This window comes from Ovis canadensis, chromosome 10 (assembly GCF_042477335.2).
Source record: "Ovis canadensis isolate MfBH-ARS-UI-01 breed Bighorn chromosome 10, ARS-UI_OviCan_v2, whole genome shotgun sequence".
In the NCBI taxonomy this organism is placed as follows: Eukaryota; Metazoa; Chordata; class Mammalia; order Artiodactyla; family Bovidae; genus Ovis; species Ovis canadensis.
In genome coordinates, this window is record NC_091254.1 from 95958123 (window position 1) to 95973132 (window position 15010).

Here is a 15010-nt window from a genome sequence, read left to right on the forward strand (position 1 = left end):
CCTGAATCTAACCCAATATTGCTAGGAAGCTGTACTCCATAAACATTTTTTTAAGAAACCGAGTCCTAAATTGAAAACAAAATTTAAAAAGTAGTGGTTCCTGAGACACTGACCTGATTATGCTGTTTCCCTCCTTCCTCAAAAGTCACCATTCCTTGTTGCTTTCAACAGAGCCCAGTTGGTTAGTGAGCCATTCCGAACCCCGCATATGGCCCCCACCGCAAACCTCGTCTCAACCTCATTCAGACCTCCTGCTCCATCACCTTCTCTGTCCACTTCATTACATCACAGCCCGGTCCTGCGGGTCCTTGCACTGTCCAAAGCAGATACTGAGCTTACAGCCACATCCAAACCTTTTTTTATTTTTAAATTGTACAGATTTATTTTTTGATCGTGCCATATGGTATGCAGGGCTTCCCTGGTGGCTCAGCTGGTAAAGAACCCGCCTGCAATGCGGGAGACCTGGGTTCCATCCCTGGGTTGGGAAGATCCCCTGGAGAAGGGAAAGCCTGCCCAGTCCAGTGTTCTGACCTGGAGAAGTCCATGCACTGTATAGTCCATGGGGTTGCAAGGAGTCAGACATGACTCAGCCACTTTCACCTCACTTCATGGCATGCAGGAGCTTAGTTCCCCAGGGACTGAATCCATGCCCCCCACAGAGGAAGCACAGAGTGTTAACCACTGAACGGACAGGGAAGTTCTCACACCTAACTCTTTTTACTCAATCCATTTCCTGTCCTTCTCTCCTCCTCTTGCAAGAAAATTTTATTCCTCATCCCCAAGATTGAGTTATCTGAGAAATATCCTGATCCAATGGGTCAAAATGAATATCACCCTGTCTCAGCATTTCATAGCAGTGTATGAATATGATGAATATGCTATGAATGTGATGCAAATTCCTCCTCTATCAATATGATGGTCATTGGCATCCCACGTGGTGCAGGGGTAAAGAACCCGCCTGTCCATGCAGGAGACACAGGAGATGCAGGTTCGATCTGTGGGTCGGGTAGATCCCCCAGAGGAGGAAATGGCAGCCCACTCCAGTATTCTTGCCTGGAGAATCCCCATGGACAGAGGAGCCTGGCGAGCTGCAGTCCACGGGGTTGCAGAGAGTTGGATGTGACTGAGCGTGCATGCAGGCACACGCAAGAGGCAACTGACACACATGCAGCCCCAGCAGGAATCCGCTGGTTGTTCCTGATGCTCCTAAATGAGGGATGTCGGTGCCACCTGCCCTCCCTGTGCCTGAAGCGAAGGGGCTGTCAGGACCAGGAGGTGCACCGACTCTTATCTTAGTAAAGCTCTCTGGTTGGAGTCATGTCCTAGAGACCTCAGAATCTCTGGAATTGGCTTGACATCCCAGCAGCTGGTGCCTGGGCATAAATCTTGTCCATTCATTAGCCGGTTTTATAAATCTCCTTTCTCATTTTGTGTTAAGTCAGGCTTGCTGCTGCTGCTGCTGCTAAGTCACTTCATTTGTGTCCGACTCTGTGCAACCCCATAGACGGCAGCCCACCAGGCTCTGCCATCCCTGGGATTCTTCAGGCAAGAGCACTGGAGTGGGTTGCCATTTCCTTCTCCAATGCGTGAAAGTGAAAATTGAAAGTGAAGTCTCTCAGTTGAGTCCGACTAGTAGTGACCCTATGGACTGCAGCCTACCAAGCTCTTCTGTCCATGAGATTTTCTAGGCAAGAGAACTGGAGTGGCTTGCCATTGCCTTCTCTGAAGTCAGGCTTAGCAGTTCCATTCTTGGGTTCGAAAAGCTTTGTATTCCTGTGGTCAACGAATGCCATATACTTTTATTTACTTATTTTCTTAAGAAGATAATTTTTAATTGGAGGATAATTGCTTTATGATATTGTGTTGGTTTCTGCCCCACATGAGTGTAAATCAGCCAGAGGTGTACAGACGTCCTCTCCCTCTGGGACCTCCCTCCCACCTCCCACCCCATCCCACCCCTCTGCTTTGCTACAGAGCCCGGGTTTGAGTTCCCTGCGTCACACAGCCAATGCCCGCGGGCTGTCTATGCTACATGTCGTGGTATGCGTGCTCCCACGTGACTCTCTCCATCCGTCCTGCCCTCTCCTTCCTCCCCACTGTCACAAGTCCCTTCTCTGCATCTGCGTCTCCACTGCTGCCCTGCAAATAGGCTCATCAGTACCATCTTTCTGGATTCCACGTATATGTGTTTTTCTCTTTTTGACTTTTCACTCTGTGTAATAGGCTTTAGGTTCATCCACCTCATTAGAACTAACTCAGATGCTTCCCTTTTTATGGCTGAGTAATAGTCCAGTGTGTATATGTACCACAGCTTCTTTGTCCTTTCGTCTTTTGATGGACGTCTAGGTTGGTTCCATGTCTTAGTTATTGTAAATAGTGCTGCAATGAACACTGGGGTACATGTGTCTTTTTCAATTTAGCTTTCCTCAAGATTATTTTTTTAATTAATTTTGATCTTTATTTTTTAATCTGGACCATTTTTAGTCTTTATTGACTTTGCTACCATGTTGCTTCTGTTTTATGTTTTTGATTTTTTTGGCTATGAGGCAGGTAGGATCTTAGCTTCCCAGTTCACTTCAGTTCAGTTCAGTTCAGTTCAGTCCAGTCGCTCAGTCATGTCCGACTTTTTGCGACCCCATGAATCGCAGCACGCCAGGCCTCCCTGTCCATCACCATCTCCCGGAGTTCACCCAAACTCATGTCCATTGATTCGGTGATGCCATCCAGCCATCTCACCCTCTGTCATCCCCTTCTCCTCCTGCCCCCAATCCCTCCCAGCATCAGAGTCTTTTCCAATGAGTCAACTCTTTGCATGAGGTGGCCAAAGTACTGGAATTTCAGCTTTAGCATCAGTCCTTCCAAAGAACACCCAGGACTTATTTCCTTTAGGATGGACTGGTTGGATCTCCTTGCAGTCCAAGGGACTCTCAAGAGTCTTCTCCAACACCACAGTTCAAAAGCATCAATTCTTCGGTGCTCAGCTTTCTTCACAGTCCAACTCTCACATCCATATATGACCACTGGAAAAACCACAGCCTTGACTAGACGGACCTTTGTTGGCAAAGTAATGTCTCTGCTTTTCAATATGCTATCTAGGTTGGTCACAACTTTCCTTCCAAGGAGTAAGCGTCTTTTAATTTCATGGCTGCAATCACCACCTGCAGTGATTTTGGAGCCCCCCAAAATAAAGTCCGACACTGTTTCCACTGTTTCCCCATCCATTTCCCATGAAGTCATGGGACCAGATGCCATGATCTTAGTTTTCTGAAAGTTGAGCTTTAAGCCAACTTTTTCACTCTCCTCTTGCACTTTCATCAAGAGGCTTTTTAGCTCCTCTTCACTTTCTGCCATAAGGGTGGTGTCATCTGCATATCTGAGGTGATTGATATTTCTCCCGGCAATCTTGATTCCAGCTTGTGTTTCTTCCAGCCCAGCGTTTCTCATGATGTACTCTGCATAGAAGTTAAATAAGCAGGGTGACAATATACAGCCTTGATGTACTCCTTTTTCCTATTTGGAACCAGTCTGTTGTTCCATGTCCGATTCTAACTGTTGCTTCCTGACCTGCATATATGTTTCTCAAAAGGCAGGTCAAGTGGTCTAGTAGTCCCATCTCTCTCAGAATTTTCCACAGTTTATTGTGATCCCAACTAGGGACCAAACCCCCATCCCCTGCATTGGATGGTGAAGTCTTAGCCATTGGACTATCAGGGAAGTCTCTCAGATGCCCCTTAGTTCAGTTCAGTTCAGCCTCAGTCGTGTCTGACTTTTTGCAACCCTGTGTACTGCAGCACGCCAGGCCTCCCTGTCTGTCACCAACTGCTGGAGTTTACTTAAACTCATGTCAGTAATGCTTTTAGAACAAGGTTTTTACACCATGACTTTTCAAAAATGAAAGATCATGGTTTTGTTTCCTATCCAGGCTTTTTCTGGAACATTAATGTAAATCAGTCTCCCCAGATAGAACGTAGAAATAGAGTAGAGCAGGAAAGGACAGTGTGTTATTTCTAACAAGGTGGAAGATTCATCTGAAATGACAGAAACCCCAGGTAATGGCGAATCTCTGAGGATCCGTGTGTCAGACCCAACTAGCTGATTGGTGGGTGCAGATGAACTCTAGCTTAATATCAACACTTACACTCCCTTATGAATTGAAAATGAGGCAATTAAAAGTTACCAAATCCCTTGTTTTGAATTGCTTCTGGTCCCTTTGGGTTTGCCATAGCCCCAGTTTTGTGGCTTTTATTTTGAGAAGCCCTGTCTGCAAATTTAAAAGTTCCTAGACTCTACTTTGAAATGGGCTTCATTCCAGAAAAACGTTTTGCTTTATTATTTTCCCCTCCCTCTGGGAATGTCTTGACAAACATGGAAAAAACCAAAGACTTCCTGAAGACTAATCCTTTTTCTGGGTCACATGATTCTTTTCAGTTTACTTCTGGAGAGGACTCTCTGATAACTGCAGTTTTGGCTGGCGGTGAACTGGAGAAAATCTTGTTGCCTCAGCATTGACAATGAGTGGAATTTCAGTGCTGCGTGGTTATTTGCTTAACACAATAGGCGTGGGTGCAGACTGAACTCAACAGTGTCAAACAGACTGTGTGGGAAAAATCTTTATGACTGCAACTGAATCAACAAACACTTCTGAATGCAGAAACGCTGACGAGTGCAGCCATTCAAAGATTAAACCAAATGAAAAAGATCTCTATGAAGAAATGGTTGAAGTGAAGTGATGTCCAACTCCGTCATGTCCAACTCTTTGCGACCTCATGGACTAGAGCCTGCCAGGCTCCTCTGTCCATGGGATTCTCCAGGCAAGAATACTGGAGTGGCTGCTGATGCCTTTCTCCAGGGGATCTTCCTGACCCAGGGATTGAACCCGGGTCTCCTGCACTGCAGGCAGATTCTTTACCATCTGAGCCACCAGGGAAATCCCGAACTCTTCTATTAGAATTTCCTAAATGTTTTCAAGCAATTAGCCTGGTCTGTTCTTGCCTGGTCTGGTGAAGAAATGGTTAAACATGGAAGACAACTGGAATCTGCAAATGAAGGAAAAAAAAAAAACCAGAAGAGTCAGTGAAATGAAACATTAGCAACACAAAACAATATGCAATTAATAAAACCTGTCTCAGAAGCAGGTTTGTTACCAGGTGGAAACCACAAAAGAACAAATGATCAGAGGAGATGCTGGAGTCCTCAGTCTCATTACTCACAGACATCATGAAGTGTAAAGCAAACTGATTAGATTACACGGGGATGGTCTATCTTCCGATATTTTTAAGCTTTTGGCTCTGTTGGGGAAATAGTTTCCAAGTGTATGTGAATTTCATTGAGCCTGCTGTTTCTGAGTTTATTGGCCAGACTTAGCTTTTCAGATAGGCCTTGAAGAAATCATCACCTTACGTCATGCTGGGTTCTGACCCAGGAAGGCTTATGAGGTTACGGGGTCAAAAGCAAGACTGGATAAGGAGCCAGGAAGCAGAAGGTCTGGGCTGCCCCACCGGTGTGGGACCAGTCTGTTTAACGCCCTGAGTCTCAGTTCCCTTGTTGATAAAACCCAGGTCTCGGTTGTCGACTCATCTGCTTCGTGAGGTTATGGAGAGGTATCAAAGCTAATTATACACAAGCTCGCACACTCACACATGCACACACTTACCCCCACCTCCACCGCCCGCCCCGCCCAAGAAGCACTTAACTACTTCAGTCAACAAAAGGAAACTTTATGGAGATCCCAGGGCCCTGAGATTTGGGTAGGAGCCCACCCTGGAGGAGAAAGAGGAGTTGGGGAGGAATTACACACTGCAATTGGTCAAAATGAAAGCGGACATAATACATTCTTTTTTTTTTCATGGATGTGAAGTTTGTTTTACTTTTTTTTAACTTCTTATTTTGTACTGGAGTATAGCCAGGAAGGGGCTTCCCGGGTGGCTCACTGGTAAAGAATCTGCTCGCAATGCAGGAGCTGCAGTTTCCATCCCTGGGTTGGGAAGAGCCCCTAGATATAGGACATGGTAATCCACTCCAGCATTCTTGCCTGGAGAATCCCATGTTCAGAGGAGCCTGGCTGGCTACAGTCCATGGGGTTGAAAAGAGACATGACTGAAATGACTTAGCATGCACATAGCTGAATAACAATGTTGTGATAGTTTCAGATGGACAGGGAAGGGACTCAGCCATACGTATACATGTATCTATTGGGACTACCATCCCATTTAAGTTTGTTTTATTTTTTAAATAAAAAAAATTTCTTTACAATGTTGTGTTGGTTTCTGCCATACAACATGAATCAGCCAACTGTACACACATCCCATCCCTCTGGGCTTTGTAGGTGGCATTAGTGGTAAAGAACCCGCCTGCCAATGCCAGACACAGAAGAGACTTGAGGGCTGATCCCTGGGTGGGGAAGATCCCTTAGAGGAGGGCATGGCAACCCACTGCAGTATTCTCGCCTGGAGAATCCCAGGGACAGAGGAGCCTGGCGGGCTACAGTCCCTGAGGTCACAAAGAATCAGACATAACTGAGCGACGCAGCACTCACCCGTGCACACCCATCCCTCTTGAGCCTTCGTCCCTTTCCCCCCTCCCACCCCTCCGGGTCATCCCAGAGCCCCAGACCGGGCTAGCTATGTTACACAGCAGCTTCCCACCAACCAGCCATTCTGTGCGAGAGAGTGTGTGTGTCCTGACACTGCCCTCTCCACTCTCTCCCGCACTCCCCTCCCACTGTGTCTACAAGTCCATTCTCTACATCTGTCTCCACTCCTTCCCTGCAAACAGGCTCATCAATGCCATTTTTCTAGACTGCATATTTATGTGTTAATATACAGTCCATGGGGTTGCTGAGGGTTGGACACGACTGAGCGACTTCACTTTCACTTTTCACTTTCCTGCATTGGAGAAGGAAATGGCAACCCACTCCAGTGTTCTTGCCTGGAGAATCCCAGGGACGGGGGAGCCTCGTGGGCTGCCGTCTATGGGGTCGCACAGAGTCGGACACGACTGAAGCGACTTAGCAGCATCAGCAGCAGCAGACTATATTTGCTTTCCTCTTTCTGACTTACCTCACTCTCTATAATAGGCTCTAGGTTCATCCACCTCACTAGAACAGACCCAGTTTTGTTCTTTCTCGTGGCTGAGTAATATTCCATTGTATCTGTGCACCACATCTTGTTGTCCATTCACCTGTGGATGTTTTCATGTCTTGCTTATATTAAATAGTGATGCAATGAACATCGGGGCGCATGTGTCTTTTAGAATTACAGTTTTCTCAGGGTATATGCCCAGTAGTGGGATTGCTGGGTCATATGGTAGTTTTATTCCTAGTTGTAAAAATAATCTCCATACTACTCTCCATAATGGCTGTATCACTCCCACCAACAGTGTAGGAGGGTTACATTTTCTCCGCATCCTCTCTAGCAGATTGGAAGCCTGTAATTGAGGGATAAACAGAAGCCTGATGGAGTACAAGTAACCTGTATCCAATGGAGAAGACCTGGAAGCAAAGATGAAAGGCCATGAAAAGCACCCAGAACAGTGGGACTCAGAATTGATCACAAGGAAGCAGAGACTAGCGGGAAACTCAGGGTCTTTGGGGTCACAAGCACTGAGGTTCTCTTCCCGCCTCTTGGTTCCGGGCAGTGGGTGTGAGCTCTGTCAGCCTCAGCTTTCACACCTGCAGCAAAGCTCACCCTGTGGGCTTCCTGTCTGACTTGACACATACTGCACAGCCCTCTGGAGGAGCGTGGGCTGGTGGGGTAGGTCTTGCTGGATGAGTCCAGCCCCATTTTGCAAGTGAGAAAAATCAATCCAAAAAAAAGCCTATTGTGGTGAAATTCAGTGGCAGTCTGTTCCACAACTGTCTTTAAATTTTATTTATTTATTTGGCTGCGCTGGGTCTTCGCTGCCTCAGGGGCTTTCCTCTAGCTGTGGAGAGCGGGGGTTACCCTTTGTAGTGGTGTGTGGGCTCACCTCGTTGCAAAGCATGGGCGCTGGGGCCCAGCTGCAGTGGCTGTGGCCTGTGCGCTTGGTAGCTGTGGTCCACGGGCCCTAGAGCCCAGGTTCAGTAGTTACACGGCACAGGGTCTTAGTTACTCTGCATGTGGGATCTTCCCAGACGGGGATCAAACCCACGTTTCCTGCACTGGCAGGTGGATTCTTTACTGCTGAGCTAGCAGGGAAGGCCTCAATCACTGTCTTTCAACTGAGGGCTTAAAAGTCCCAGATGGGTGATGCGTAAGTTTTCCTCCAGTGATGCCAACCTGACTTTGCATTGTGCAAACCCCAGCTAGCTGTCTGCCTTTTGAGGGACTCAATGTGCGATTAGAGATTCGGGGGGAAATGTTACAAAGTTTCAATTTATAAAGGAATAATCTCTTTGAAAATATTTTGTGATCTTTAGAAAATAGAAATTAATGCTTATGTCTTTACTCTTTTGACAACGGGCAGTAAACACTAGTTAAAATAACGAACTTTGAAATTATAATTTATTGTCATGTTCTGATATCCAGAAATTTAAAAAATTCCGGAAGGATAAATCAAAAGTAAAAAATCAAATAAAATACACTAAAGGTCTTTTATTGCCCTGTGGCTCAGACAGTAAAGCATCTGCCTACAATGCGGGAGACCCAGGTTCGATCCCTGGGTTGGGAAGATCCCCTGGAGAAGGAAATGGCAACCAACTCCAGTACTCTTGCTTATAAAATCCCATGGATGGAGGAGCCTGGTGGGCTACAGTCCATGGGGTCCCAAAGAGTCGGACACGACTGAGCGACTTCACTTTCACTTTCACTTTCACCCCATGGATATTAAAGAGAGTTCAGCTACATAGCCGAATAATCTTAACTTTTGGGTCAAAATAGATTAAATCCCATTATCTGACTCTTTATCAATAAAAAGACATTCAGAAAATAAATTCATGAATTTTACAGTAGTAAAATCCATTTACTAGTGCTATCTAGCAAAAAAAACCAAAAGTTCAGTGTTGTTGTGATGAAAATGTTTGCAAATAAGAGACTCCCTGTATCTCTGAAAGGGAATTAAAAAAAAAAAAAAACCAAATCACTCATTTTTAGCTCAAAGTCTATTTTTGATGGGCAACGTACCTTGAAACTAAGGGAAGGTCCTCGAGGTAGCAGAAATGCTGCCAAACTTCACAAGGAGAAAAATCCAAGCTCATTTCTTTCCTCTTTTCCCCCTATTAAAAAAATAGCATCTCCTTTACGAGCTTATTTTTTGGCACGCAAAGAACACTCTCAGTTTCTTCTTTTTTCATTGTGTTAGTTAGTTGACAGGATCTCCAGGTAAAAGAAATGTTTTTAATAAAATACATTCCCTCACCCAGCGTGGCAAAGAAGGTAGCTGAGCAGGAATAAAGATGTTTGAACTGGCTCCTCGGAGACACATGCAATGTTCACGTTAATCTGTTTCATCATCCCTGATTTGCTGATTCTGTCTCTTTTCTCTCCCAGGCACAAGAGGGAAGCTTAATATATTTATATATGCACACACGCAGAATATACAGCGTGTGTTAGGTATGCTTCTTTGCTTTCTTTCTCACCTCTCTCTCTTTCTGCCTTTCTTCTCACTGTGAACTGAAAAATGGAAGCAATTTGCTGGAGCCATTCCTAAAGCCCAGCTCTCCAGCATCCTGAGTTTTATAATTGCTGTGATATTTCACCCACTCCAGTGCGGATGAGTGAAAGCTGTTAGAGGCTGCAGAGGGGCTGCCGCTGTGCCGATAAGTCTTAGGCAGCAACCTATAAATATTTGTGCCCCGTGTTTCCTTGCACACCGAGGAACTGCTCCTGCGGTTTTGCAGGAGTTTGTGGGTTTGATTATATGACCCCCTGCCTCCTCTGAGACCTGAGACATTAGTGGTCTCTGTTGAAATTGCTCCTGAGACAAAGCGAGCATCTTTAGTCAGTTGTCTTAGGTAACCATCCTTTATCCCCTCCACCACTCTGCAGAAATCCACAAGGTATGTGAAGATGCTTGGCCTCAGTTATAAAAATTAAGTGTCCAAAGAAGCCATCAATTTTAGGATAACAAGTTGGTCTGTGTGTGTGTGTGTGTGTGTGTGTGTGTGTTTTAAGTGTTAAAAGTCCCTTCTCTCTTGGAGCAATGACTGAAGTGTGGTTAGATGAGAATTCCACAATCTTTCTTATGCTTGTCCAGATCACGGTACATTCCACAGCCTGTTACATGCCTTTCCCCAGGACAAATTTATTTTCCTCTAACCTCTGGATGGATGATTCCCTTCACTGTTTAATTAATACATTGACAACTTTCCCTTGACTGCAATTTGCTTCATAGATCCATCACTGTTCAATTGTCACGCTGTCACATGTAAATATATTTAATCAAAAGAGTTAAAATTACCTCTCCATCATTGACAGTGTCGACGGCGTGAAAGCTGGACTCAAAGGTTGACAGGGCATATGACGTTACTTATCAGCCCCTAACCTCCGTTCTTCCCCGGATCTCCCTTCCTGGCTCCTGGCATTTCGTCATGCTTTGTGTCTCTAGGGCTCAAGGAAGTTCTGGTTGCTTTCATCCTCTACTGCATGCTGCATATTTGGTCAGGTAATGAAGAACTGCCAATAGCTACAAAAACACGAAGCCTTCGGCTCACCTGCATTTTCTGGTCATTGTACCCGGTTGACGTTAGATATATCCATTCATCCATCTCATCCCTGGCAGGTGTCCTGTTGGAGCTCATCTGTGACAGGCATCTGCTGGGGATAAAGAGGTCAAGGGAGAGATGAGTAATGTGTGGCTCCCGCTTTGAGAAGCTCAGAGTCCGAGAGAGAGGACCAGGAAACACAACCCCCCTGCTGCTGACTTGCTGGGCAGCAAGCTCCTCAGTTCCTCTAGGAGTTCCTTGGCTACCCCTTGGCTGAGAGGGGACACTCACATGCTCCCCTCCTATCTGTGTGATCATAAGTATCTTCCCTTCCCGCTCTCTGGCCTGCAGACCAGATGCTCAGGGCTCAGGTGTTGGTAGAAGCCCTGATGGAACAGACCTTAACAAAATGAGGACATTCATTTCTGTTTCCAAAGGTGGGGGTCTCCACCCCAGGGATTAGGTGTGTGCAGCAAATGAAAATGTTGAAAGAACAGCTCACACACGTGAGTGCCCAGGAGGAAAAACCTGTGCATTGCTGCATTTCAAACTCTTCTCAGGAGTGTAATCAATTTTTAATGATACTAGTGTGAGGTTGAAGAGACATTTTATAGATATAGTGTGTATATGTTTTTGATCTTTATTACAATAAAATGTCAGTTCTTTGATATTTTAGGGATTCCCTGGTAGCTCAACTAGTAAAGAATCCACCTGCAATCAATGCAGGAGACCCGGGTTTGATCCCTGGGTCGGGAAGATCCCCTGGAGAAGGGAATGGCGACCCACTCCAGTATTCTTGCCTGGAGAATTCCATGGACAGAGGAGCCTGGCGGGCTAAGGTTCATGGGGTTGCAAAGGGTTGGACATGACTGAGAGACTTTCACTTTCTTTGAATTTTAATTATCTGGGATTAAAAAATATTATTTGAAAATATATTTTATGTCTTTTATCGTTTACATAGTATAGACAACATAGTGCATGACTTAGAAGACAAAACAAAAGCCAAACAGCAGCAGATAAAAACTGGGCCTTCATCAGTGGTCACTACTGTTCCTCTTGGTTAGCTGAGTACAGGCTTTCTCCTCTTTGGCCCAGAATGACGTGCAGATATTTCTTGATAATGAATGTGTTAGTGGCTCAGTCATGTCCAGCTCTTTGTGACCCCGTGGACTGTAGCCCACCAGGCTCTTCTGCCCGTGGGGTTCTCCAGGCAAGAATACTGGAGTGGGTTGCCATTTCCTTCTCCAGGGGATCTTTTCGACCCAGGGATTGAACCCAAATCTCCTGCATTGTAGGTAGATTCTTTCCCTTCTGAGCTGCCAGGTAAGCCCCACAGATGTTGCTTACAGGCCTGGAATCAGAAAAATTGGAAGCATATTAAATGGGAAGGATTTAAGAGCCCATGCTTTGCAAGAAGAGAAGCCATTGCAATGAGAACCAGCCCCCCCAGAAAGTGGGCCTCGCCTTGAACCCTTCTTAGATCCAAGTCTACCAAACACGCTTGAGATGAGCACACACACGTCTCTGATGAGTAATGTGCTTCACCCTTGGGTGGCCTTCTTCACAAATGTATGGCTGATCCTACACCACAATGGACCATACAGTCCATGGGGTTGCAGAGTCGGACCCAACCGAGCGGCTTTTGCTTTCCCCTTCAGTACGCTGCAGAGTAAAGGCGGCCCTTAACTGAGATTCAGGCGAGATGATGATCCACAGGGCAATGTGGAGGAGGAAGACACCTGAGAGGAGGTGGGGCCCACTCCAAAGGGAGTCTCTGTAGGATGATGGATGGGAAGAGACAGAACTCAGAAACGGGCAGTCTTATGACAGAGAGGTCCTTTGGCAAACGTCATACTCTTTTGGCTTTTATTTTTATTTAGAGGATTTCTTTCTAGCGGTATCTCTATCAGGAGGGAAGGGCTCATGCTTAGTTGAGTCTGACTCTTTGCAACCCCGTGGACTGTAGCCCACCAGGCTCCTCTGTCCATGGGATTCTGCAGGCAAGGATACTGGAGTGGGTGCCATTTCCTACTCCAGGGGATCTTCCCAACCCAGGGAGCGAACCTGCATCTCCTGCATCGGCAGGCAGATTCTTTACTACAGAGCCACCTGGGAAGCTCCACAGTTTTTATATTTTGTCAAATCAAGTGTTCTGGTCTTTTCTTCGCAGCAACTTTTCTCTAAAATTATAAGACCTCCCTCTCTACAAGATCTTATAGGAGCTTTTCTGGGTCCTGTTGGTGAAGAACATCTGACTCCCTCCAAGGCCTGTTTCCTACTGTGCTTTGATGCTCAAACACTGGAAGGCGCCACATTGATCAAGCCTTTCTGTTCTTAATTCCAGTTGCCCTGTATCTCTTAGAAAGTCTTCAGAACTTCTGACCCCTCGATAGACCTCTAGTCTGCTTTCAAGATGTTGCCACTTTTTTCTTTCTTATTTTTCTACATCTTCGGTCATTGCCACAGAATTGGGGGAAAGATCTGAACCTTACATAGGCTGGATTTCTCGTCTGATAAACAGAGGGTGTGCATGCATGCTAAGTCGCTTCAGTCGTGTCTGACTGTTTGCGACCCTATGGACTATTAACCCTCCAGGCTCCCCTGTCCATGGGATTCTCCAGGCAAGAATCCTAGAGTGGGTCACCATGCCTCCGCCAGGGGATCAAACCACATTTCTTATGCCTCTGCATCGGTAGCTGCGTTCTTTACCACTAGCGCCACCTGAGAAGCCCCAGAGGCCAATACTCTTCAAATAACAGATTTTTTTTTTTAATTGCCTGTTGGCTAGGAAAGCAGACACATATGGGAGTTGTAGATTTTTACATGCTCCAAAGGAATTATGTTAATTAATTTCTTTCCATTTGTATCATTCTGAAATGGCTTGGTGAGGCTTTATAACTCTGGACACATCTTTAAAAAATAAAGCATAAATATAACAAGCAAACACTTACACGCTGAGGGCAGAATTCCAGGTTTTCAGCTGGGAAATACAGACACTCTTTTAGTTCTTAACACAATAGTTGGTTTTCCATAAAGCACGCTAGTTCTCCGTCTACCTCTGCCTCTACTGAAAGCAGTTAGCTGTTCACCAAAAGGCTCCTGTCGTGTGCTTTCAGTATTAACCGGCTTAGCCGCTCTCAGCTTGTGGTCAGAGGCCTTCTCGACCACGCTAGGCAGTTTCTGCTTTTACTTTAATTGCCAATCCGGTTACGTCACACCCTGCTTTCCTGCCCGTTTCTTCCGGCTTCCAAAGCTGCCAACGCACTGCACTTCCTTCCAGTTCTCCCGGCTTCTTGTGCTTCAGAACCTTCAAGCACGGATACATATATCTGTCTGGCCTGGGTCCCTTCGCTGTTCACCTGAAACTATCACAACATTGTTAATCGGCTATACCCCAACGCAAGATAAGAAGTTAAAATAAGCAAAACAAAAACACACACACACACACACACACAAACAAGGGAAGAGTGTTAGCTAGAGATTCTGCAGTTGAATCAGATGTCAGTGTCTAGGTTAGAAGGAGACTCTTTGTATCACTTTGGGGAGGTGAGTTTGGTGTATTGCATCCACGTGCATGGGAGAGGTGGCCTTTTTCCGTGTTTCTTGGCTATGTAAACCTGCTGGTTAAGTAAACTCTGATTTTTTGGACTCAGTGGGTGTAAGTAAAGTCACCAATTAAATCTTTAATGAACTGTTTCATACAATTCATGTGTGACTGTCTAACGTAGGACAATGATGAAAGTGTTTGGGGCACTTGAGTGTGTAATGTATATTACTGGTGGCTCAGTGGTAAAGAATCTGCCTGCCAATGCAGGCATCACAGGAGACTCAGGAAACACGGGATGGATCCTTGAGTTGGGAAGATGCCCTGGAGAAGGAAATGGCAACTCACTCCAGTATTCCTGCTTGGAGAATCCTGAGGATAGAGGAGCCTGGTGGGCTACAGTCCACGGGGTCACAAGAGTCAGACATGACTGAGCTCACACACACACACAATTATCTGTCTATCTATTGATTGCTTATAATCTGTTTTCAACATAACCTAAATCCATTGGGATCTATCTCAACTTTCTAGTTCACATGAAAATAAACCAAGATGACATCAATTCAGTCAGTGGTCCTGCAATTTCCTATTCCAATGGGTTGGTGATTTCTACTGTTTTTTCCCCCTGCAATTAGACAAGTCAAAAACACTCCCATTTAAATGCTGGTGGGCAGATTCATACACATTAACTTCTGGACACCACAGCAATTAAGACACCATCTGTGTTTCTGTGTGATTTGGGCCAAGACAACCCTGGAATTATCAGTTCTTCTTTTAAACATAGCAAGTGGTTAGATACACTACACCAAAACTAAATATCAATATCCAAAGTGGAGAAAATGTTTTGT

The 15010-nt window shown here is 45.5% G+C and overlaps 1 long non-coding RNA gene across 1 annotated transcript; it reads right to left on the reverse strand.

Moving 5' to 3' along the window:
- Positions 1-4303: 4303 nt before the first annotated feature.
- On the reverse strand, positions 4304-13884 carry LOC138446816 (uncharacterized). Its single transcript, XR_011259556.1, has 4 exons — positions 13570-13884; positions 10628-10730; positions 9099-9190; positions 4304-5036 (listed from the first exon to the last, which is right to left on the reverse strand). It is a non-coding gene; the product is annotated as an uncharacterized lncRNA (long non-coding RNA).
- Between the last annotated feature and the right edge of the window lie 1126 nt (positions 13885-15010).